The sequence below is a fragment of the Rhodamnia argentea genome, chromosome 11, assembly GCF_020921035.1.
Source record: "Rhodamnia argentea isolate NSW1041297 chromosome 11, ASM2092103v1, whole genome shotgun sequence".
Taxonomy (NCBI): Eukaryota; Viridiplantae; Streptophyta; class Magnoliopsida; order Myrtales; family Myrtaceae; genus Rhodamnia; species Rhodamnia argentea.
In genome coordinates, this window is record NC_063160.1 from 15,300,607 (window position 1) to 15,326,060 (window position 25,454).

At 40.3% G+C, this 25,454-nt stretch overlaps 2 long non-coding RNA genes across 2 annotated transcripts; one reads left to right on the forward strand and one right to left on the reverse strand.

The window, feature by feature from the left end:
• Positions 1-9,511: 9,511 nt before the first annotated feature.
• On the forward strand, positions 9,512-22,844 carry LOC125312767. Its single transcript, XR_007196814.1, has 3 exons — positions 9,512-10,133; positions 17,910-17,912; positions 22,833-22,844. It is a non-coding gene; the product is annotated as an uncharacterized LOC125312767 (long non-coding RNA).
• On the reverse strand, positions 16,319-25,408 carry LOC125312765. The gene is made up of 5 exons (XR_007196812.1): positions 25,257-25,408; positions 25,159-25,168; positions 23,079-23,088; positions 22,007-22,009; positions 16,319-16,329 (listed from the first exon to the last, which is right to left on the reverse strand). It is a non-coding gene; the product is annotated as an uncharacterized LOC125312765 (long non-coding RNA).
• Between the last annotated feature and the right edge of the window lie 46 nt (positions 25,409-25,454).

Here is a 25,454-nt window from a genome sequence, read left to right on the forward strand (position 1 = left end):
ACTGTAGTTTGTTTTTTGCGGGAAAGTAGAGTGAACCTTCTTTCCTTTTCCTCTTCTTTTGATAAGGAGAGATCGCGGCGTCCGTGAATGGAAGCGGTTCGGCCCCGGGTCTCCAAGTCCCAGGTCGTAGCGGCGACGCCATTGGACAACAAAAAGGGCAGTCTTTGAGCTGTAGCGGGGGGGGGCGCGGGGCTTCGTGTTAGAATTATCCTAATATGGGCTTATATTAATTGAGATTGTAATAATTGACTTGGTCTAATAAAGATTGGATATAAAGATTCTTAATGGGCCTAATATGGGCCTGGCTAGTGTGGGCCGAGTTCGGCCCGGCCCGTGATGAGAGGGCCCGCCAGAAACTCTATAAATGGCGCTCGGTCCCTCCTCTAGCCCTTAAGGATTTAGAAATCACTTCACATAAAGTTTAGAGAAAAAGTGACGGGCGTCTCATCGAGCTAGTCATTCGGAGGGTGATAGAGGAGAAGATCTAGAGCTTCGAATCATTGCGATTCCGCCTGAAGTACAATGGATTCGAAATCGGGTGCACAAACTCTTTATTTTCTCCGTATAGAGTTCTATTTCTAGTTATGGTGATCATGGGTTAGCCGCATTAAGGTTTATAGCGGCCAACGGTTAGTATTAGAGCGGTTCCATAGTCCGGATCCGGAACGTTCGGTTTTTTCTTGTTTCCGAAAATTTGGACGGATGAAAGTTGAATTTTATTACATTTTTGGGTTCTACTCGTCATTCCGAGCGTTTCAAGGGGTGGCCGGCCGCCGGAGGAGGCGGCACGGCGCCGCGCGCGCGCCACGCACCACCACGGCATCGGACGACGCGAGCCACGCGCGCCCACGCTCGGCGTGCGTGGCACGCCTCAAGCGAGTGCGCAGCACGCGTGCGCCGAGGCGGCCGCCGCGCGCGCTCGTGACACGCTTGCGACACGTGTCGCTTTAGGGCGACATGGCGCGCCCACGTGGCCGCCGACGTCGGCGGGTCACCGCCTTTGCCCCCGCGACCCAACCCGGATCCGGCAACCCGACCCGGATCCGGCGACCCGACCCGTTGACCCGACCCAACCCGTTGACCGTTGATCGGCTTGACCAGATCATTGGTCGGACCGAAACCGGTCGGACCGATTTTGGGGTGGACCGATCGGACCGGTCGTTGGACCGGCCGAGGAGGGCTAGCACGTGCATGGCACGTGCGGTGCGTGAGGCCCACGCGCCGAGGCTTTAGGCGGCGCGTGCGGGTGCATCCGGGCTTCGTTTGGGGCGTTTTTTGTATCGGCGTGCTCGTATGAAGATTCTCTACATTGTGGTATATTTATTTTAAATATTTTGAGCTTTTAAGGATTGAAAAATGCATAAAAACCCTATATATGTGTATTTCTAGGGGTATTTTTGGCATTTTTCTTATATTTCCATATAGTTTTGGAAATACTAAGGCTAGCTCATATGAGTATGACCACATACGGGATGTGTAGAGTATTCTTAAGTATTGGCATGTATAAAGGTTAACATGCATCAATAAATGAAGCAATATTATTGGCATCATATGTAATTTTAATGACAACTGCCTATGTCTTTATGTTTAAAATTACATATATATGATGAAAGTGAGACATAAAGATTATATCCTTGATATGAGAGAGTTTCAAAGATTCGGTTAGGTCGTGACCGCCAAAGTGGCACACTTGATTGAGTTTGAGAAATATCAATCTCGTATTGTGGTGGGATGTCTCCTATTCTAATGCATGATCATACTCCCAAAGGAGGTGATTGTGTATTGATTATGGAGGGATACATGTACAGCATATGGTTAATGATTGACTAATTCTAGTGGCTCATCTACCCAAAGGTGGTGATTCACGAAGATTGGAATATATTCTGATAATCGCTGACATGTGGAGAGTTTACAATCGCACGTTATACAATCCGCCCAAAGGTGATTGTATGATGGTACATGTAACTCTCTAGTTGTGTACTTATACGGTTTTTTAAGTTACACAGTACTCACTTGATGCTGATTATATGCACCGCTTGTTTTTCCCAGTCACCTTCTCTGTGAATGGCAACTCAATTACGATTGAGGTTCTTCATGGTTCAAATTTTAAGAAATGGAGAGAGGATTTTCTGTTTGCTATGGAGCTGGCGGATGTTCATGTGGCTCTTTATGAAAATAAGCCAGCCGGTCTCGTTGAGACCAGTACAGCAATTGAGATGGCACGTTTTGCCGCTTGGGAAAAGAGCAACATGATCCGCTTGTTATCAATGAAGCGATCCATACGGGAACATTTAAAGAGTAGCCTGCCAATTGACCGCACTACAAAAGAAATGATGGAAGTTTTGATGGCCAGAAACCGAGTATCATCTAATGCTGATGTTGGGACACTCATCCAGGTACTTTTTAACATGAAGTATAATATGGGTGTAGGAGGAGTTAGGGATTATATCCCGAGAATGCTGGATTTGCAAACAAAACTTAAGATTCTGGGTATTATAATTCCCGATGCTATTATGGTACATCAAGCCTTGAACACCCTTCCCCCTGAGTTTGGTATGATCAAAACTAGTTTCAACACACGGGATGAGACTTGGTCTATTAATGATTTGATAGCCAAGGTGGTGGCAAAAGAAGAAAAGCTGAAAAAGGAAGGGGGCATTATGCCATGGTTGCCTCCGGTTACGGCACTAAGAAAGGTAAGGGGTTCAAACTTCGTACTCGTAGAGGAACTCATCTTGCCAATGGTTCATCCGACAAGACGAGTCATAAGAAAGCGTCCTTTAAGAAGGATAATGACCGCTGCTTCTTCCGTAAGAAGAGAGGTCACAAGAAAAAGGACTACTTAAAGTATAAGAATTGGATGTCTAAACGTGAGGATGCAGGTATTGATTCTTTAGCATCTGTTTGTGAATCCAACCTATCTGAAGGCCCATCTAGTTCATGGTGGTTAGATAGTGGTGCAACTAATCATGTTGCGTTTACCATGCAGGGATTCATAAACCGGAGGAAGCCAAATCAGGATGAATCAAACCTCAAAGTGGGAGATAACAATAAAGTCGACGTTGAGTTCGTGGGAGATATAATTTTGGTTTTAGAATCTGGTTTCAACTTAATGTTAAGGAACACTTTTTATGTACCTTCCTTGAGACGGAACTTAGTGTTTGTATCATGTTTGGACATGTGTGGTTACTCTTTTGAAATAAAGAATAATGTGGTTTCCATGTTTTTTAATTCGGATAAAGTTGGGTACCGCAATATGTCCAATGGAATATACAGATTGTGTTTGACTCCCAATGATATATACGTCGTTTATACAATTGAGAATATTATCTCCAAAAGAATTCTACCTAAGGAACAATCTTAAGCATTGTGGTATAAACGTCTTGGTCACATTTCTAGGGAAAGAGTGGAAAGGGTGATAAAAGCGGACATCCTACCTACTCTTAAAAGTGACCTTGAAACTTGCGTGAGACTTTGTAGAGGTAAGATGACTAAGATAAAGAAGAAGACAACAGTCCCATGATTCGACCTATTGGAGGTCATTCATATTGATATCAGCGGACCTTATATTGCGACCTTGTGTAGAAATTTTTATTTCATCACTTTTATTGATGACTATTCCCGATATGGTTATCTGTACTTGATTAAGAAAAAGTTTGAGTCTCTTGACAAGTTTAAGATATTTCGGATTGAAGTCGAGAAACAGTTGGGAAAAGTCATAAAGGTTGTCAGATCTAACCGAGGTGACGAATATTATGGTCGACATGGTGATGCTGGACAGCTTAAAGGGCCATTTGCCATATATTTAGAGGATTCCGAGATAATAGCTCGGTTTACTATGCCCGGGAGTCCCGAACAGAATGGTGTAGCCGAAAGGCGTAATCACACCTTTATGGATATGATGAGGAGTATGATTACGGGAACCAACTTGCCACTTTTTCTTTGGGGTGAGGCTTTGAAAACAGCCCTTTATGTTTTAAATCGGGTTCCCACCAAAGCTGTACCATTGACTCCTTTTGAATTATGGACTGGATGTAAACCCGACTTAAATCATCTAAAAGTTTGGGGTTGTCCTGCTGAAGTGAAATTATATGATCCAACATTAAGTAAGTTGGACTCCGTAACTACTCGATGTTACTTCGTGTCTTATCCGGATCATTCAAAGGGGTATCGGTTTTATAACCCTAATGGAGGTACAAGAATTGTGGAGTCACAGACAGCAAAGTTTCTGGAATTTGATGTAGCTGAAAAGGGTAGCTGTTCGAAGACTATAGAAGAAAATAGTATGGTGGAGACTATCGTATCGTTTCCTCTACCAATACAGACAATTATGGAGCCTCTTATACCTCGGACGGAGCCTGTTGGGCTTCGGGATCCAATTATTCCCGATGAAGTTATTCGGACCCCACTATTGCGGGATCAAGCCGAGGTAGCTCCACTTAGAAGGTCTATCGGGCAGAGAAGATCAGCGATTCCACCGGACTATATAGTCTATTTGGGAGAGCAAGACTACGATATCGGCTGTATGGTTGATCCAGTTACTTTTACGGATCTTGTTTCTTGTCCTCTATCGGATCTATGGATGGATGCGATGAAAGATGAGATGCGATCTATGAGACATAATGGTGTCCGGAAACTTGTTGAATTGCCTGACGGTCATAAAGCAATTGGCTGCAAATGGGTGTATAAGACAAAAAGAGACTCTAAAGGAAAAATAGAAAAGCTTAAAGCTAGACTAGTAGCCAAAGGTTTCACTCGGAGAGAATGAGTGGACTATGAAGCAACCTTTTCTCCAGTCTCTTCTAAAGATTCTTTCGGAGTGATCATGACATTAGTAGCTCATTTAGATATGGAGTTACACCGGATGGATGTAAAGACTGCTTTTCTAAATGGGGATCTTGATGAGGAAGTCTATATGGTACAACCCGAAGGTTTTGCGGCCGATAATTCGGGTAAACTTGTGTGTAGACCGAGAAAGTCTATTTATGGTCTCAAGCAAGCTTCCAGACAATGGTATTTGAAGTTTCATAGTGTTATGACTTCTTTCGGTTTTGTGGAGAATAGAGTGGATCAATGTATATACTGTAAGGTCGGTGGGAGGAAATTCATTTTTCTCGTTCTTTATGTGGACGACATTCTACTTGCGAGCAGTGATATTGATTTCTTGCGTGAAACAAAGCAAATGTTGTCAGAAAACTTTGATATGAAGGATCTTCGTAATGCGTCTTTTGTTCTTGGCATTGAGATCCATAGGGATCGTTCTCGCCGGGTATTGGGTTTATCTCGGAGGGCATATATTGATCGTATTCTGGAAAGATTCAATATGCAGCATTGCAAGCCAGGTATTGTTCCTATACGTAAAGTTGATAAATTGAGTCTTTCACGGTGTCCTCATTCGGACATTGAGAAAGCCCGGATGAAGGATGTACCTTATGCAAGAGCAGTTGGTAGTATCATGTATGCACAAGTTTGCACAAGACCGGATATTACTTTTGCAATAGGACTTCTAGGCAAATATCGGTCAAATCCAGGACACGATCACTAGGTTGCTGCCAAGAAAGTTTTGAGGTACTTAAAGAAGATGAAAGACTATGTGCTGATTTATAAACATGTTCAAGACCTACAACTAGTTTGATATTCGGATTCGGATTATGCTGGCTGTCAAGATGACAAAAAGTCGACATCGGGAGACATTTTCATGTTAGCAGACGGTGCAGTATCATGGAAAAGCGAGAAGCAGAAAACCGTATCATCCTCTACCATGCAAGCGGAGTTTATAGCATGCTATACAACTGCTACTCAAGCTATTTGGCTCCGGAACCTCATTAGGGAGTTGACCGTATTTGATTTTGTTGATAGGCCCATATAGTTGTACTGTGATAGTAACTCTGCAATGTTATTTATTAACAACAACAGAGGTCTCAAGGGGTCTAAGCACATGGAGGTCAAGTTTTTGACCATAAAGGAATCTATGCAAAATGGTGACGTTCAGTAGAGTATATTTCTATAGATGATATGGTTGCAGACCCATCGACTAAAGGTCTTCGCCCTTGTGTATTTGAACGACATGTCATTAGCATGGGCTTAGTGGCATCGTTGGATGCTGTTGTCTAGTGGGAGCCTTTTTGCTTTGCTCTAATAAAGATTACATATGTGATTGTTGCATAGTGTAACATTTTCATATGTATTAAAGTTTGTATACAATAATTGTGATGAGTATATACATATGACGAAAATCTTGAGGTGTGTGTAAACCTTGAGTATTGGCTATGGGCATTTGGTTACTAGCCATATTGATATGTCTTGTTACACATGAAATAAAGTTAACTATAAAAATAAGACATATGAAGGTTCATCGGAACCATATGGATATCTCTCCGCGACACATTAAGGTTTGTGACACATAAGGTGAGAGAATGGTGACTACCAAAGGGAATGACACAAAAGATATACCTATTTTATGAAGTGTCATTCAATTGCCACACTATCATATTGAATCCATATCGGTAGAGTTAAGAGCACTCGTGACCATGGATGGCTCTGTGTATGATTTTATGCGATTCTTGTCATGATTCGGTGTTTGAGACTCTATGGGATCGGATTGGCCGTTAAGAATAATTCCTAGACCAACATAAAGGTGCACACTACAATACACTTTCAATTAATATAGCCCAAGTGGGAGAATGTTAGAATTATCCTAATATGGGCTTATATTAATTGAGATTGTAATAATTGACTTGGTCTAATAAAGATTGGACATAAAGATTCTTAATGGGCCTAATATGGGCCTGGCTAGTGTGGGCCGAGTTCGGCCCGGCCCGTGATAAGAGGGCCCGCCGTAAACTCTATAAATAGCGCTCAGTCCCTCCTCTAGCCCTTAAGGATTCGTAAATCACTTCACATAAAGTTCGGAGAAAAAGTGAAGGGCGTCTCATCGAGCCGGTCATTCGGAGGGTAATAGAGGATAAGATCTAGAGCTTCGGATCATTGCGATTCCGTTTGAAGTACAATGGATTCAAAATCGAGTGCACAAACTCTTTATTTTCTCCGTATAGAGTTCTATTTCTAGTTATGGTGATCCTGGGTTAGCCGCATTAAGGTTTATAGCGGCCAACACTTCGAGCCGAGCGTACGGCGGCACGGACGCGTTGCGAGTCATCCCCTCTTTGTCGCTCCGCCATTGCATCTTTGCAATGAAATTGTCTCACTCGTTGATAAGGAGGATATATATATTTGTATGCATCTTGAAGAATGTTTTTCTTTAATCTCTGTGGCTGTTCTGAAAATTTAAATCATTCAATAAATTCGCGTTTTAGCATTTTAACTACTGTAATAAATTAATCGGACAATAGTTAATTGCGGCAAACACATTTAGATGATTCATCACATTGGAATTTGAAAGAGAAGACTGAAACCTGAGACAGGCCCTATCTCCATCCCATCTTTCCTCAAAAGATACAATCTCCATCCCTGGATTTTTTTTTTTTTGGGGGTGGAAACGAGTCTCCATCGAAATAATCGACTTCACTCGCTCCTCTATTCGGTTGTCACGGCAGCGAAGTCGTCAAAACACTTCATATTATGATGCGATTTGGCTGCCATGAGCAGCTTAATTTAGCTCGCTCGTCTCACGGCCCCGTAGGGCTAGCCAGCAGACTACGCGGAGGGCCATGGTGATTGGGACCACACCTTGCCAGGGATGATGGCAGTCGGCACGGTTTATCTTTGGGCCCATGTCGTCCGCACGGCGGTACTGTCTCTATCGGTCCTGCTTACATTATCAGCCAATACACACAGATTTTCAGATGATGAAGAGAGAGAGAGAGAGAGAGAGAGAGAGAGAGTTCACCTTTCTGAAGGAGTGCTCGAGCTTCGGTGGAGGGAAGGAAGAGGAGCAAAGGAGGTCAAGAGAGCCAAAACAAGAAGAAAGACCTTCCCCATTATTAACGTTGGAGAGGTATTTTTGTAGTTTTGGCTAGGCACATTTTGCTTCCCATCAGGTGGCTATTTATAATGTAGTAAGGTCACAAGCTAGGAATTTGATTATGTTAAGTTTATCCTATGCTTGATATGAACCTAACAAGTTATTTCAATGAACATTGCAGCCCAGAGAGGGAGAGAAAAGAAAAATTTTAAGGGGATTTATGTAACACGCAACGATTTGTGATAGAAGCATGACGCAAATAAAAAACATTACTATAACTAATCGTACTATTAGCATTATTACAGGGAAAACTGTCCAAAATTTTCTAAATCTGTTGTACGGCGGCCAGTTCAATCATAAACATTTTCAATTACCTCGATTTAGTCCTAGACTTTTTTATTGTGTCAGTTTAGTTCAAAATCTTTTTATAATTTGTCAATGTAGTACATAATAAATTTATAACTAAATTAACACAATCGAAAGATTTATAAACAAATCGTCAAAAGATTTAAGTCTATATTGATATAATTAAAAAGCGTAGAAGTGAATAGACCGCCGTTGCGGGCAATTGTCCTCGTTATGACATGCGGTGTAAAGACCTCGTTGGCCTGCAGATTGACTAACCATGCCATTAGCAGCATCGTCCTATGAGGTGTGAAGACCTCGTTGGCTAGCATGTTGACTCCAAGTCGTTGCACAGTCAATAAAGAAAGATAAAAGTTCTAAAATCCTAATACAATATGGGCCACATGTGTCGAATATCAGATAGATAGATACATCACATCATCCAGATATGCCAAATTCAATTGACTCCAAAGTCTTGGCAATCTGTCTCTACCCTGGTGACACAAGAGCCCAATTGGGATGCGATTATACCCTCCATCTATTGAAAAGCACGAAATTTTTAACGGGACAGCTCCTTGAAACGCCACAGGACTTTTACGGTTCGAGTTAATATCTTATAATTAATTTGAGTTTAGGTCCATAAATATCTACCGTACCGACCATATATGATTTTTTTTTTAATTGAGGACTGTAACGAAATGATAAAAATTATTAATTATAGTGGAATCCTCTACTGTATGTAACCATAATTTAAAGGCGAGCCGAGATAAACTCTGTATCTTGATTTCGCTTATTGTCTTTACTCTATATTTCATTGTGTTTATACATCTAATCCTAACAAGTCAAACTATCAAATGACAAGAATGACACCTCATCAACATCGCTCAGTCTTTCTTTTGCCCCAACAAAGAAAATCTTCAATTGTGATCTGTTCGAGTGTGATGGATAAAGCTTTGATGCTAAGAATTGCAATGTTGGATAAATAATACATTGCAACTACAGAAAAGATAGTACTGACTTTAACTTCTACTTGAAATTATTTACCCGGTAGTGTAGTAAAATACAATTGGAATATTGAGACAAAAACTATCGCGCGATAGCCTACTTCCTTTAAATACTCGATTCAAGTTTACCATGACATGTCGTGAAGTAACTCCGAGTGAACATTCTCGGAACGTAAACCCGGAGGAGCTCCTAAATTGAACGAGGGATTTCACTGAAATCTTGCCATCAAATTTGACACTTTCTCCACTTTTTTCCTCATGTGGCAGTGCAATGAAATAGTCTTTCCGATCATAAAAGAGGATACATATGTATGCAACGTCAAGAATAATGATCTTATTTCTGTTTTCTCAAAAAAGTAGAGAATAATACTTCTTATCAAGAGTACGGTGCCGGCTATTTTAGAAATTCGAATTATTACAGAAATGCGTGATTTGATAATCAAATACTCCGACAATTTTATCAAGATGACAATTGATTGCAACAAAAGAGCACTTCATTGCACATACATCTACATAATTCATTACAAACTTGAAAGGGAAGATGGAAACCTGAGACGGGGCTGTCTCCATTCCTTGTTTGTCGCTCAAAAGACACACAGTACCTTAAACCAAACGGTTCTCCCGTTGCTTTTATGGTTTTATACCTTAAAATGCATCTTACAGTAACATTCTTTATTCGTTAAGTAATCGACTTCACTTGCTTATTTACTCTTTAACTAGGACGGTGTTCACGAAAAGTGCTTCGTATTGTGATGCGATTTGGTTGCCATGAGCGGCTTAATTTAGCTCCCCGGTCTCATGGCCCTCTAGGGCTAACTGGCGGAGAGCATCCTGTCCTCTCATAGGGAGAGCATGGCAGAGTTTTTGTCGGAGTTTTTGGCGGTATGCATGGTGTATATCTGCCCACAGGTGAAAATCGTCCGCATCCCGACGCCTGCCGCCCCGGTCCTGCTCACATTAACGTATAGAGGAAGATTCATCATATTTCTTCGACCGATACACATCGATTCAAAACAAGAGAGAGAGAGAGAGAGAGAGAGAGAGAGAGATGGTGAGTTCACCTGGAAGGACTGCACCTTTCTGAAGGAGTGCTCGAGCTTCGGTGGAAGGGAGGAAGAGAACAGCAAAGGAGATCAAAAGAGCACAGGCAAGAAGACAGGCCTTCCTCATTTTTATTTTTTTTCAATAGCTAGAGAGGCATTAGGTCGTTTTGGCTTGGCACATGTTTCTGCTTTCCCCAAAGGCGGCTACTTATAGTGTTTTTCCTCCCGTTGAAGTGACAAATTGTGAATTTGACTTAGTATATCATCACGTAAAAAAGTTGTCTTTTTTAACAGACAAACCCTGTTGACCGCCGGGAACCACACAGGATGTGTTGTCATGAGACCCAATAATTTTCATGTAATAGGTGTTACTAAGACCAGCTGTGTAATAGCTACAACCTCAAGTTGGAACATATAACGCAGTAATTGATCTTGTGATGGAATTATGATGCAAACAATAGACATTTGCTATAAGTAACCGTGCCATTAGTGTTGTCCAAAAAAGTCATAAACCTACTGTACGACGGTCATTTCGATCATAAATCTTTTAATTGCACGAATTTAATTCTAATCTTCTGACGATTTGCCAATTTAGTCCTAAAATCTTTCAATTGTACCAATTTAGTCCAAATTCTTTTGATGTTTTCACAATTTAATCTTGAGTCTATTGAAAATTTATCGAAGTAGTTCTTTCAGCCAATTATTCAAATAATAGATTTATGACTTTTAAAAAATTTAAGACTAAATTGATAAATTATAAAAAAAAATTAGGATATGATAAGTCATCGTATAATAGATTTCGGATTTTTTGGACAATTATTTTAGTGTTTAAAGGGTGTAGATACCTCATAAACAAGTTGACCCCAAGTCGTCTCGAGTCAATGGAGGAAAAAGAGAGAGAGAGAGAGAGAGAGAGAGAGAGAGAGAGAGAGAGAAGGAGAGAGAGAGTTCTAAGTCCAAGTCTGTGTAGCCATACCTGTCACGATCGGATTGGTACACCATCTAAAAATGCCAAATTCAGTTGACTCCAAAGTCGTTGCGATGCAAAGTGTTTGTATTGTGTGACGCAAGAGTCCAACCCTCAAGTGACCAGTACTGTATACCACCTCATCGAGATCGGCCCTAGTCTTAAAAGGGGGAAAAAGTACACTAGAAGTGTCATAATTTATGTACGGTGTTCACTTGAGTACCATAACTTTCAAAAATCGTTCACTTAAGTGCTACAGTAACTTTTCCGGCATGCCACGTCAGCTTTCCGGCGTGCCACATCATCTTTCCGGCGTCTACGATAACTTTTTCGGCCGCCACGTCGGCTTTTCCAACCGCCACGTCAACATGACACTCAAGTGAACGATTTTTAAAAGTTATGGCACTTAAGTGAACGTTTTGAAAGTTATGGCACTCAAGTGAACACCGTACAAAAGTTATGGCACTTCTAGTATACTTTTCCCCTTAAAAGGAAACCCAAGTAGACTTGCTCGGAATATGCTCATTGGAGTTCAATTTTCTTTTCTCTTTCCTTCACTGTTTTTTAACTTTTCCACTCAATCAATGTAGCCCACGTTAAAAACACGGTGGAAATGCTAAATCTAATGGTGGAAATGCTTTGGGACCATATTGCATATCAATAACATGATTCACGACCAGGCTCCCGAACTATTTCCGCCATTAGATGCATGAACCTCTTAGGCATTAACAGAGAAAAGGGAAAAAGAAAAATTGTTTGCTAAATCTAGCAATTGAAATGCGAATTTGGAGTGCAAAGCTTAGCACCGGATGATACAGTGAGATGGTAATTCAAAGTAGTTCATTTGGATCTAGTCAAACATAAGCTATCTATACTTTATTGGGGAGGGACAATTTCTTCTCAACCGAGAGCCATACGGACGCTACACCGTAATCGACACGTTTTACCGATTCACTAAATGAAACAAGATTAAAAATCAGCATAGCTCGTTTTCATTGCATTACCTCACATATTAGAGAACGTGGATTATTTTGTCAACTTCAAAATCAATCGAGGTTTTTTTCCAACAGCAAGAAGACTTCAAAGTCTACTTGAAGTCTTTCGAAGAACGACACAAAATGCCAGAGAAAAAAGGTTGGACGAAAGAGAAATTGCGGGAAGACTTGAAAGTGTACTAAATCCGGAGGACGACTTTTCTCAATGACTTGTGATGTGTGATTAGCAAATTGGAGAAAATGCGGTAGAGGCTAAAAGTTTACCCCGAGCACCAATTATAAAGAGCGAGAAGCGGCCATCAAAAAAATCGTTTATCTATAGCCTTTTCAGTAAGATTAAAACGAACGCTGGCCGATAAATTGAACTGCTGATAAATTTAAGGGTTTGTAAAAGAGACAAAGAAAAGCCAGGAAAATTATAATAAAAGTTGATAAATTTAAAAAAAAAACAAACAAAAAAAGATCAATATATTCATATAATGGTTGGGAAATTTAAGGGAGCAGTAAGAAAAACAAACAAAAATTAGTAAAAGATAAGAACAGTTGATGATTTTGAAAAGAAGTGATGATGATTTGTCAGCAAATTGCTGAGAAATCGGGTGACTAGCAACTTAATCATCGGGTTTTCAACGCATACCGACTATTCGTGGAATTTACCTCGATTTCTATGGAGTGAAGCTTTGAAAACAACACTTTATATTTTAAATCATGTTCTTATGAAATTTACACCACTTACTCCTTTGAATTATGGATTGGACGTAAGACTGGTCTAAATCATTTGAAGGTTTGGGGATGCCTTGCATAAGTAAAATTGTATAATCCAAATTTTTAATAAGTTGGACTTCAAAATCACTCGGTGTTATTTCGCGTCTTATACATATCATTCAAAGGGACATTGATTTTATAATCCCAATAGAGGTATAAGAATTGTGGATTTATAGATAGCAAAATTTCTGGAGTTTGATGTGGTTGGAAAAGGTAATTGCCTACATATTATTGAGCATAATAATACAATGGGTACTTCGATGTCGTTTCTCTACCTACACGGACAATGGTGGAGATTCCTACATCCCGAGCCCGTTGAGATTCGGGAACCTATTGTTGAAGCAGTTCCTGATTAAGTTCTTCGAGCCTCTTAGGAACAGAATAAGGTTGAAGATACTCCTTTAAGGAGATCCGTTAGGCAGAGACGATTAACTATACCACCAGACTATATAGTCTATCTAAGAGAGTGGGATTATGATATCGATTGTGTTGTTGATGAAACATAATGAAGTTTGGGAGCTTGTTGAATTGTTTGAAGGTTATAAACCTATCGACTGTAAATTGGTGTATAAGACTAAGATGGACTCCAAATGAAAGATTGAAAAAATTTAAAGTCAAATTGTAGCCAAGAGATTCACTCGGAGAGAATGAGTAGACTATGAGACATCTTTTTCTCCAGTCTCTTCTAAAGACTCTTTTAGAGTGATAATAGTTTTAGTAACTTATTTTGATATGGTGCTTTACCATATGGATGTTAAAATTGCCTTTTTAAATGGAGACCTTGATGAACAGGTATATATGGCACAACCCGAAAGTTTTGCAACAGATGATTTAGGTAATCTGGTTTGTAGATTGAAAAAGTCTATTTATGATTTGAAACAAGCTTCTAGACAATAGTACTTACAGTTTCACAATGATGTTACTTTTTTGGGGGGTTTAACGAGAACAAACTGGATTAATGTATATACTACAAAATCAGTGGAAGGAAATTGATTTTTCTCATTCTTTATGTTGATGCCATTTTGCATGCAAGCAGTGATATTGAATTCCTACATAAAACAAAGCGAATGTTATCAAAAAACTTTGATATAAAGGATCTTAGTGAGGCGTCTTTTGTCCTTAGTATTGAGATCCACAAGGATTGCCCTTATCGCATTTTGGGCTTATCTCAAAAGGAATATATTGATCGTATTTTGAAAAGATTCAATACACAACAATGAAAAGTAGGAATTGCTCCTGTCCGCAAATGTGATTGATTGAGTCTTTCACAATGTCCTCATTTAGATATTGAGAAAATCCAAATGAAAAATATACCTTATGCTAGAGCATTTGGTAGTATCATGTATGCTCAAGTTTGTCCTAGGCCAAACATTGCTTTTATAATAGGACTTTTAGGCAAATATCAGTCAAATCCAAGACGGGATCACCGGGTCGCTGCCAAGAAGGTTTTGAGGTACTTAAAAAGGACTAGGGACTATAAGTTGATTTATAGATATATTTAAAACCTGCAGCTAGTATGGTATTTAGATTCAAATTATATTGATTGTCGGGATGACAAAAAGTCAATAACATAGTATATCTTTGTGCTAGCAGGTAGTGCATTATCATGGAAAAGTGAGAAACAAAAATTGGTATTATCCTCTACCATGCAAGCGGATTTTATAGCTTGCTTTTTAGTTGCTACTTAGGTTATTTGGCTCCGGAATCCCATTTGGGAGTTTACCGTATTTGATTTTGTCGATAGGCCCATACAAATAAATTGTGACAATAACCCTGCAGTGTTGTTCATTAACAACAACATAGGTCTTAAGGGGTCTCAATACATGGAGGTCAAGTTTTTTATCATAAAGGAATCTGTATAGAATGGTGGCGTTACGGTAGAGCACATTTTTACAGATGATATGGTTGCCGATCCACTGATTAAAGGTCTACGCCCTTGTGTATTTGATCTACATGTCATTAACATAGGCTTAGAAATATCGTGGGATGCTATTGTTTAGTGGGTGGTCTACAATTTTTGCTCTAATAAAGTTTATATCTGTATTATGTTACATTTAGTAACAATTTTGATATGTATTGACTCTTTTATATTCAATAAAGTATTTATGAATGTGTTATTTTCATTTTGAATACATATATGTTTAAAATGTCCAGATATTATGTGAATCTTGAGTGATTGTAAACCTAATGGCTGGGGCAATTATTTTTTAGCCATATACATATATCTTGTTACACATAAAGTATAATTAAAATGCTTATGACGAAATTGATACCAATATAATAGATTGGGGATTCTTTTTTATACTTTTCCCACCAAAGGAGGGTATCTTGACAAAGCTCCTAAAGGAGCAAGAGATTTTACCGAGGTGGAGAAAGCGACATGGTCGGTAACGCGACAACTTATAAGACAAAAATTGTGCAAACATTGCCAAAATTTAAGATATACTCTTCGGATGACAGAAAACTATGAAAATATTGTTTGTACATTTATATATCAACATTTGAGTGCTGTAAAAGATTTAGGAGTTTAGATTTAAAATAAATTCAAAGAGCCCGAGTGCAAGATTCAAATTACTTAACGCAGTGGAAGAGATAACAGGAAATTCTTTCCTAAGAACAAACTCAATTTGATAGAATGATAACGTGTGGATTACATAGGGCGGGCGTCCATTATATAGAGAGGACTCCTTTAGGAATTAGAATTACTAAAAGATAACATTAATGAAATCAAATCTAATCTAATCAAACAGAATTCAAATCAAATATTGCAATTATCTATACCTCTAAGTTTCCTAAAATAAAAGAACTGCGTGAAAACCTATCTAAACGATCCCAAACGCGAAAATACGACGTACGTCACAGCATAGCTGTGAGTATTGATCGGAAGGCCGTTTCGCTTCAGCCGACCAAATTTGAGCGCAATCCGAGCTCGTCCGATCCGATCAGTGAATTAGCGGCGAAATCGCCCTGATTTCTGCTGATCACGCTTCTCCAAGAAATCACATGCTAGATGTTCTACATCATTACTTAAGATTTAAAAAGTAAATATCAATCCCAGCATTGAAAATTATCTAAGAAGTATTAAATATATTGTACTTTTTCTAATTCAATCCTAAATCATTTACTTTTGTCAATTGAGTTCTAAACCTTTTTCACATTTAAGAAGAGAGAGTCATGCCCTCTTTGTGAAGTGCGCTGCTGCTCAGACGCATTGCGAGCATGTCTTCCATACAAAGCGCATTGGTGAGTGGTGGTCAGAGAGCAGCGATTCATGCCCTCTTTGTCCCTCCGCCATGTTAGTCCTAAGCTTAATCCTATTGACTCTTCCCTACTGTTCTACGCATCAGTAGCTTCAAACAGATTGGGAACAAAGCTCGTTTTGCCTTCTCCGATTTCGTGATCACAAATCTCGCAAAGACGACCCCGCGCGTTACCTCCTCAGTAATCAAAAGTAACACTAATAACCTCCTTAACCTCCTTGCGTCAAGCAAGAAGTTATATTTTGCTTCATCGCCATTGTTTTTGCTTCTCTCTTTGCCCTAAGAAGTAGAGATTTATCTTCTTTTCGAAAGAGATAAAATTCGCAATTTAGCACTTTAATTACTCCAACAAGTTTGTCGAGCAATGGTTGATTGCAGCAAAAGCCCATCATTGCACATACATCTAGATAATTCATTACGTTGGAATTTGAAAGAAAAGATGAAACCTGAACGATTGTTTCATCGCTTTATTTCATACACCATAAAATGTGTTGTAATATAACACGCAGAAATTAACTCAGATCTTACAAATAAGTCAATGCGAAAAGCCTAGAGAAATAATGATGAACAATAAAAGATACCGGAGATTACGTGGTTCGGTCCGAATATCGGTATCTACATCTACGGGAGAGCCAGCACGAATAATCCACTATAATCGAAGAATCGGAATTACAATCGCTCAATACGCTCGTGTTTTCCGCACCTAAATTATACCCAATCCAAAGTGTTTACAAATAAATAATTTAATTGAATATATGAAAACTCACGCAGCACAAAACGATGAATGTTCAAGCTTGAACAAAAACTCTCGCGCACGACCGTCAAAACCAAAACACTATACGTGCTCACCTTTTTTTTCCTCTTCGCGTGGCGGCCGCTGCTCTCTACTGCAAAAGGAACTTGGAAATAAAAGTCCTATATTTTATTTCCTTTGTTTGTGCAGCTTTAAGAAGTCAAAACAACTTCTTTCTTCATTGACCGACCAATCACGGCTAAAGGTAGAGTCCCCTGTACGAGCAAAGGAGTAATTCTCTTGGGTGGCAATCTTGGATAACCTTCCTTTAACAGAATAATAAATCTTCACGTGATTTGATGAGGTTTAAAAAAAGTCCTAATCCAAGATTTCTTTTCTTCTCAAATATATCCATTTACGAAATTGATATACTTTCGTCAATCTGTTCGGATTCCGCAAACGGTTCAAACTCGAGACATAATTAACAATTCTCCACCTTGACTCGAAGTTTGAAACCAAGTCATAATGCTCATCATCCATGCTGCTCTTCTAACGCCCCAATGGGTGATAATTCTTTACAGACGCCAATAGTGCTCAAGCAAAGCTTGAGTTTCGCCAACGGAACAGGCTTAGTCATCATGTCTGCTGGGTTCTCTTTTGTAGTAATCTTTTTCACAACAACTTTACCCTTTGCCGAGACATCTCAAATGAAGTGGTACCTGATATTAATATGTTTCGTTCGTTTGTGATAAACCGGATTATACGCCGGATATATCGCACCTTGGTTGTCACAGTGTATATCAACACTTTTTTGTTCTAACCTAAAGTCCAAGAGCAAACTTTGTAACCATATCGCCTCTTTCGCTACAAAAGTCGGTGCTATGTACTTCGTCTCAGTAGATGACAAGGCTACGTGGTCCCGTAAGGACGCCTTCCAACTAACTGCACCACTTGTAAGTGTAAATACGTACCCGGCTAAAGATCTGCACTCATCCAAGTCACCTGCATGATCGGAATCCACAAAACCAGTGGTCTCACTGCCATTATTGTCCCTCCGGTACACTATACCAATGTATGTTGTCCCGTTCAAATATCTGAGGATCCATTTCATGACTTCCCAATGAGTTTTACCAGGATGCTTCATATAACGACTAACTACACTGATGACTTGTGAAATATTAGGTCTAGTGCATATCATAACATACATAATACTACCCACGACACTAGAATAAGGAGCACAAGACATATGTTTCTCCTCCTCCTCGGTCTACGGTGATAACTTAACTGAAAGTTTAAAGTGATTCGCTAATGGTATACTCACAGACTTCGCTGATTACATATTAAAGAGTGCAACAATTTTCTTAATATATTTCTTTTGAGACAGACGTAATAATCCTGCAATCCTATCATACAAAATTTCCATACCCAATATTTTCTTCGCGGCACCTAAATCTTTCATCTCAAACTTAGCACTCAACCGCCTCTTCGACACATCAATATCGGACATATTTTTCGATGTTATCAACATATCATCAACATATAACAGCAAATATATCAAAGACCCATCCTTCAATCTCCTAAAAGAAACACAACTATCCATCTGGCTCTTTGAATAGTCTTGACTAGCCATGGAAGTATCAAAACGTTTATACCACTGCCTAGGAGATTGTTTCAGCCCATATAATGATTTCTTTAACAAGCAAACATGGTCTTCCTTACCCGAAATAGCCAACCCCTCTGCCCGCCTCATGTAAATCTGCTCCTCCAACTCACCGTGAAGAAACGCCGTTTTCACATTAAGCTGCTCCAACTCGATATCCCGTGTAACAACTAAGGCAAATAAAGCACAATTAGAAGTATGCCTTACCACGGGAGAAAACATCTCATTGTAGTCAATGCCCTCCCGTTGGGTATACCCTTTCGCAACAAGCCTCGCCTTATATCTCGTTGCCTCGACACCGGGAATGCCCTCTTTCCATTTGTAGACCCATTTACTTCCGACAATTTTCTGGCTCTTGGGTACTTTAACTAGCTCCCATGTTTGATTTCGATGGAGTGATTCCATCTCTTCACTCATAGCCCCTAGCCACTGCGACGACTCGGAACTAGCCATCGCCTCAGAGTAAGACGAAGGTTCAGCTGTCTCCACCTCGTCACCTACGGTTAAAGCATAAGCAAAATCTGTATAAGCATAACGTGCTGGTGGTTTAATTTTCCTTCTCTGTCTGTCTGCGACTATACTATGATGTGGCTATACTGGTTGTTCACTACCACCAACTTCAAGAATTGCAGCCTCATCTGCAGTCTCAACATCTATTACCTCCGAGGTCTCCGGAGTCTCCACCTAAAGCTTCACCTCACTACTAACACTATGATCCGTCTACTCTCTTGGTTGTGTCTCGGAACTCCTCTATTGAAGCATTGCGGTCTCGTCGAAGATCACATCTCTGCTGATTAGAAAATCGAGTGATCTAGGATTGGTAGACCACAACCGGTAGCCTTTCACCCCATGTGCATAACCCAAAAATATGCACTTATTCGTCCTCGGCTCAAGCTTACCATCACTCGCATGAGCATACGCGGGATATCCGAATATTCGTAATCCGGAGTAATCAACAAGTTTCCCCGACCATACTTCTTCGGGAGTCTTCCACTCGATAGCAGATGATGGAAATCGATTAATTAGGTAACAAGCCATGTTCTCTGCTTCAGCGCAAAATTCCTTGCCTATTCCAACATGTGAAAGCATGCTCCGAGCCCGCTCCAAGAAAGTTCTGTTCTTTCGTTCTACCATGCCATTCTGCTGTGGTGTCCCAGTGCTTGTGCGGTGTCTCACAATCCCTTCTCTCTCGCAGAACTTAATAAAATCTTTACCACTGAATTCCATGCATTTATCGGTTCTCGGGCACTTGATCCGTTTATCCGACTTCTTCTCAATCAATGCCTTAAACTTCTTGAACCGATCAAACACATCAGATTTGTGCTTTAGAAAGTATACCCATACCTTCTTGGAATAATCGTCGATAAATGTCAGCATATAACGAGCACCTCCTTTTGAAGGAACCGAAGACGGGCCCCCAGACGTCGAATGAATATATTTTACCGGTTGCTTAGTCGAATGAATACACGTAGCAAACTTAATCCCGCATCGCTTCCCAAAGATGCAGTGCTTACATAAATCTAACTTACTTATTTTTTGACCCTTTAACAACCCTTTATCACTCAGCATCATTATACATGCCTTACTCATGTGCCCTAGACACATGCCATAAATGAGTTAAATCAAAATCTAACTCACCCGATGAAACCGTAGCAGCTCCTGTCACGGTCTCTTCCAGTTGATGATAGAGAGAACTCACTTTCTTCCCTTTCATCATTGTCATGGCACCTGGAGAGATCTTCAGCACTCCACCTTCAACGGTGTACTTACATCCGATATCATCGAGTATCCCCGGAGAAATAAGGTTCTTCTTGAGCTCCGGTACATGCCTCACGTCTGTCAATGTGTACACTACACCATCATGCATCCGAATCCGAACTGTCATCATCCCCACAACCTTGCAGGCTGCGTTATTCCCCAACAGAACTCTACCACCATATGTAATATGGTAAGTAGTAAACCAGCTCTTACAAGGTGTTATATGATAAGAACACCCCGAATCTAGCACCCATTCATTTCCCGACGAACCCGCAGTCACACACAAGACAGCCTTTGCATCACTAGTGCTCTCTTCGAGAACGTTCGCCACACTGGTTGTGGCTTTTCGCTTATCACCTCTTTTTCTCAACTTGGGACAATCTCTCATGATGTGCCCCTCTTCGTGACACTCAAAGCACTTCACGCGTCTCTTGGACTTTCTATGGCGTGACTTAGACCTGCTTTTACATCTACTGCTATCGGACCCTCGCCGTTGCTCTCTACCTTGAATCACTAGTCCTCGCGCTACATCCTGCGCTAGGCTGTCATCTCGCAACTTTCTCTGCCACTCTTTAGAAAATAAGGCGGACTTTACCTCTTCCGAGGTAATCGTAGTATGCCCCCGCAATGCTGAATCGGTAAAGTACTCCCATGACTCTAGTAGGGAAGCCAACAACATCATACCCTGCTCTTCATCATCAAGTGTCTTATCGATATTCTTCAAATCCATCATGAGTTTATTAAATTCATCTAGATGGGTTCTAATAGACGTACCTTCAGTATATCCGAATTGGAACATCCTCTTTAACATATATAAGTGATTGTTCAAACCTTTCGTTACATAGAGCGCTTGAATGCTCACGGTGCTACAGTATCCTTCTCCTCGCCTACCTCTATTAACACTTCATCCAATAAATTCAACAGAATTAAACTTTTAGCTTTCCTCATTACTACATCCTTTTCAGCATCTGTCATCGTTTCGGGCAACTCGGCCTTGCCTTCCAATGCTTCTGCTAAATCTTGAGTTGTCAATAATGCCTCCATCTTGAGGCTCCATAACCCAAAGTTGTTCCTCCCATTAAACTTCTCAATTTCAGCTTTCACTCCAAACATAGTTGCAATCACAGAATATCTAGATAATAATTAGACAAGCAAAAGGCCCAAATCACAATCTAGAATATCCGAACCTGGCTCTAATACCAATTGTTGAGAGCGCACGGAAATTAACCAAGATCTTGCAAATAAGTCAATGCGAAAAGCCCGGAGAAATAACGATGAATAATAAAGGACACGGGAGATTACGTGGTTCGGTCTAAATATCGGTACCTACATTCACGGGAGAGCTAGCATGAATAATCCACTATAATCGAAGAATCGGAATTACAATAGCTCAATACGCTCGTGTTTCCCGCACCTAAATTATTCCCAACCCAAAGTGTTTACAAATAAACAACTTAATTGGATATATGAAAACTCACGCAGCACAAAACGATGAATGTTCAAGCTTGAACGAAAACTCTCGCGCACGACCTTCAAAACCAGAACACCGTACGCACTCACCTTTTTTTTTCTCTTCGCGTGGCGGCCACTGCTCTCTACTGCAAAAGGAACTTGGAAATAAAAGCCCTATATTTCATTTCCTTTTTTGTGCAGCTTTAAGAAGTCAAAACAACTTCTTTCTTCATTGACCGACCAATCACAGCTAAAGGTGGAGTCCCCTGTACGAGCAAAGGAGTAATTCTCTTAGGTGGCAATCTTGGATAACCTTCCTTTAACAGAATAACAAATCTTCACGTGATTTGATGAGGTTTAAAAAAAATTTCTAATTCAAGATTTCTTTTCTTCTCAAATATATCCATTTACGAAATCGATATACACTCTTCAATCTGTTCGGATTCCACAAACGGTTCAAACTCGAGACATAATTAACAAAATGTATCATCCTAGATACCATTCATCCCTAGATTTTTTTTTTTTTAAGTGTGGGAAACGGGTCTCAATCAAATGATCGACTTTTGCTCGCTTCTTTATTCGGTCATAACGACGTCGTCGTCGTCTTACACTTCATATTACGATGCAATTTGGCTGTCATGAGCAGCTTAATTAAGCTCGCTAGTCTCATGGCCTCGTAGGGCTGGCCGGCGGACCGCGTGGAGGGCAATGGTGCTGGGGACCACACTTTGCGAGGGATGATGGCAGTTTGCACGGGGCATCTTTCGGTCCATATTGCCCGCACGGCGGCACCGTCTCTATCGGTCCTGCTTTCATTGCCGTGATAAAGTTTCAGCCACTACACAGAAGTTTCAAATAATGGAGAGAGAGAGAGAGTGTGTGTGTGTACCTTTCCGAAGGAGTGCTCGAGCCTGGGCGGAAGGAAGGAAGAGCAAACGAGATCAAGACAGCGAAAACAAGAAGAAAGCCCTTCCTCATTCCCAATATTGGAGAGGTATTTTTGTAGCTTTGGCTTGGCATGTTTTTGCTTCCCATCGGGAGGCTATTTATAATGTTCTGGCCAGGCGAGGGCCATTAGTGACCAGATCTAGCCATAGTGGGGATGGACGAGGGCTGCGACGCCTTGCCAGCGGCCACAAGGGCGTCGCTGCCCTCGCCCGGGAGCCGATGACCCTTGCCGGCCTCTGAAGCCAGAAAGGGAAAAAAAATTTAAAAATAAAATAAAAATTATAAACTTTTTTATGAAATTATCAAAAATTGTCAATGTCGTCGTCAACAGCACTATATAGGCCGACCAGCGTCCACTTCAGCAATTTTCGGCTAATAAGACTAAATTGAAAAAAGATGAAAAGGTTTATAACTGAATCGGCAAACTTAAAAGATTTATGATCGAATTGCCAAAAATATGAAAGGTTTGGGACCTTTTGTCGATCATTTTTAAGATCAACAAATTTTCATATTAAGGATATTGTATTCTTGATATGAACCTCACAAATGATTTTATTTTAAAATTGCTGGTAAAGAGAGGGAGAGAAAAGAGAAATTCAAGGGGGTTTATACGATCACGTGACCATTCTGCGACTGAACTATGATGCAAAATAACAGACATTACCATAACCAATCGTACCATTAGCATTATCTTTTGAGCTGTAAGGACCTCGTTGGCCGGCATGTTGACTCCAAGTCGTTGCACAGTCAACTAAAGAATGATAAAAGTTCCAAACCTTTCAGATAGATACATCACATCCTCTTAAAAATGCCAAATTCAGTTGCCTCTGAAGTCAGTTGTAGCCTGTTTGTACTAGATGCCACGAGAGCCCTATTGAGGGTGGGGTTCATACTCTCCATTCCCATCGATATGAAGGCGCGGGAGTTTCAACGGGACAGTGCTCTCGCCATACCAAAGGCTTCTATAGTTTGAGCCAATATTTTATAGTTAGTTTGAACTTAGGCCCATGAGTATCTATTGTGCCGCCTATATATGAGTTTTTTCTTTTGTAATTGAGGGTTATAATGGAAGGGTGGGAATTGTTAATTATAGTGGAATCCTCTACTGGATGTAACCCTAATTTAAAGGCGAGCCGAGATAAACCATATATCTTGATTTCTCTTATTATCTTTACTCTCTATTTCGTTGTGTTTGTACGCCTAATCCTAACAAGTCCAACTATCAAGTGACAAGAATGACACCTCATCAACATCGCTCAGTCTTTCTTTTGCCCCAACAAAGAAAATCTTCAATCGTGATCTGTTCGAGTGTGATGGATAAAGCTTTGATGCTAAGAATTGCAATGTTGGATAAATAATACATTGCAACTACAGAAAAGATAGTACTAACTTTAACTTCTACTTGAAATTATTTACCTGGTAGTGTAGTAAAATACAATTGGAATATTGAGACAAAAACTATCGCGCGATAGCCTACTTCCTTTAAATACTCGATTCAAGTTTACTGCGACATGCCGTGAAGTAACTCCGAGTGAACTTTCTCGGAACGTAAACCCCGAGGAGCTCCTAAATTAAACGAGGGATTTCACTGAAATCTTGCCATCAAATTTGACACTTTCTTCACTTTTTTCCTTATGTGGCAGTGCAATGAAATAGTCTTCCCGATCATAAAAGAGGATACATATATATATGCAACGTCAAGAATAATGATCTTATTTTTGTTTTCTCAAAGAAGTAGAGAATAATACTTCTTATCAAGAGTGTGGTGCCGGCTATTTTAGAAATGCGAATTATTAGATAAATGCGTGATTTGATAATCAAATACTCCAACAATTTTATCGAGACGACAATTGATTGCAACAAAAGAGCACTTCATTGCACATACATCTACATAATTCATTGCAAACTTGAAAGGGAAGATGGAAACCTGAGACGGGACTGTCTCCATTCCTTGTTTGCTGCTCAAAAGACGCACAGTACCTTAAACCAAACGGTTCTCCCGTTGCTTTTATGGTTTTATACCTTAAAATGCATCTTACTGTAGCATTCTCTATTCGTTAAGTAATCGACTTCACTCGCTTATTTATTCATTAACTAGGATAGTGTTCGCGAAAAACTCTTCATATTGTGATGCAATTCGGTTGCCGTGAGCGGCTTAATTTAGCTCCCCGGTCTCATGGCCCTCTAGGGTTAACTGGCAGCAAGCATTTCCTCACATGGGGGGGGCACGGCGGAGGAGGTGGTGGTGGGCATGGTCTATATGGTACCCCAGGTGGTTGTCTTATGCATCCTGACGTCTGCCACCCCGGTCCTGCTCACATTAACGTAGAAGAAGATTCATCGTATTTCTTCGACCGATACACATCGATTGGAAACAACAGAGAGAGAGATGGTGAGTTCACCTGGGAGGACTGGACCTTTCTGAAGGAGTGCTCGAGCTTCGGTGGAAGGGAGGAAGAGAAGAGCGAAGGAGATCAAAAGAGCACAAGCAAGAAGACAGGCCTTCCTCATTTTTATTTTTTTTTAAATAGCTGGAGAGGTATTAGGTCGTTTTGGCTTTGGCACATGTTTCTGCTTTCCCCAAAGGTGGCTACTTGTAG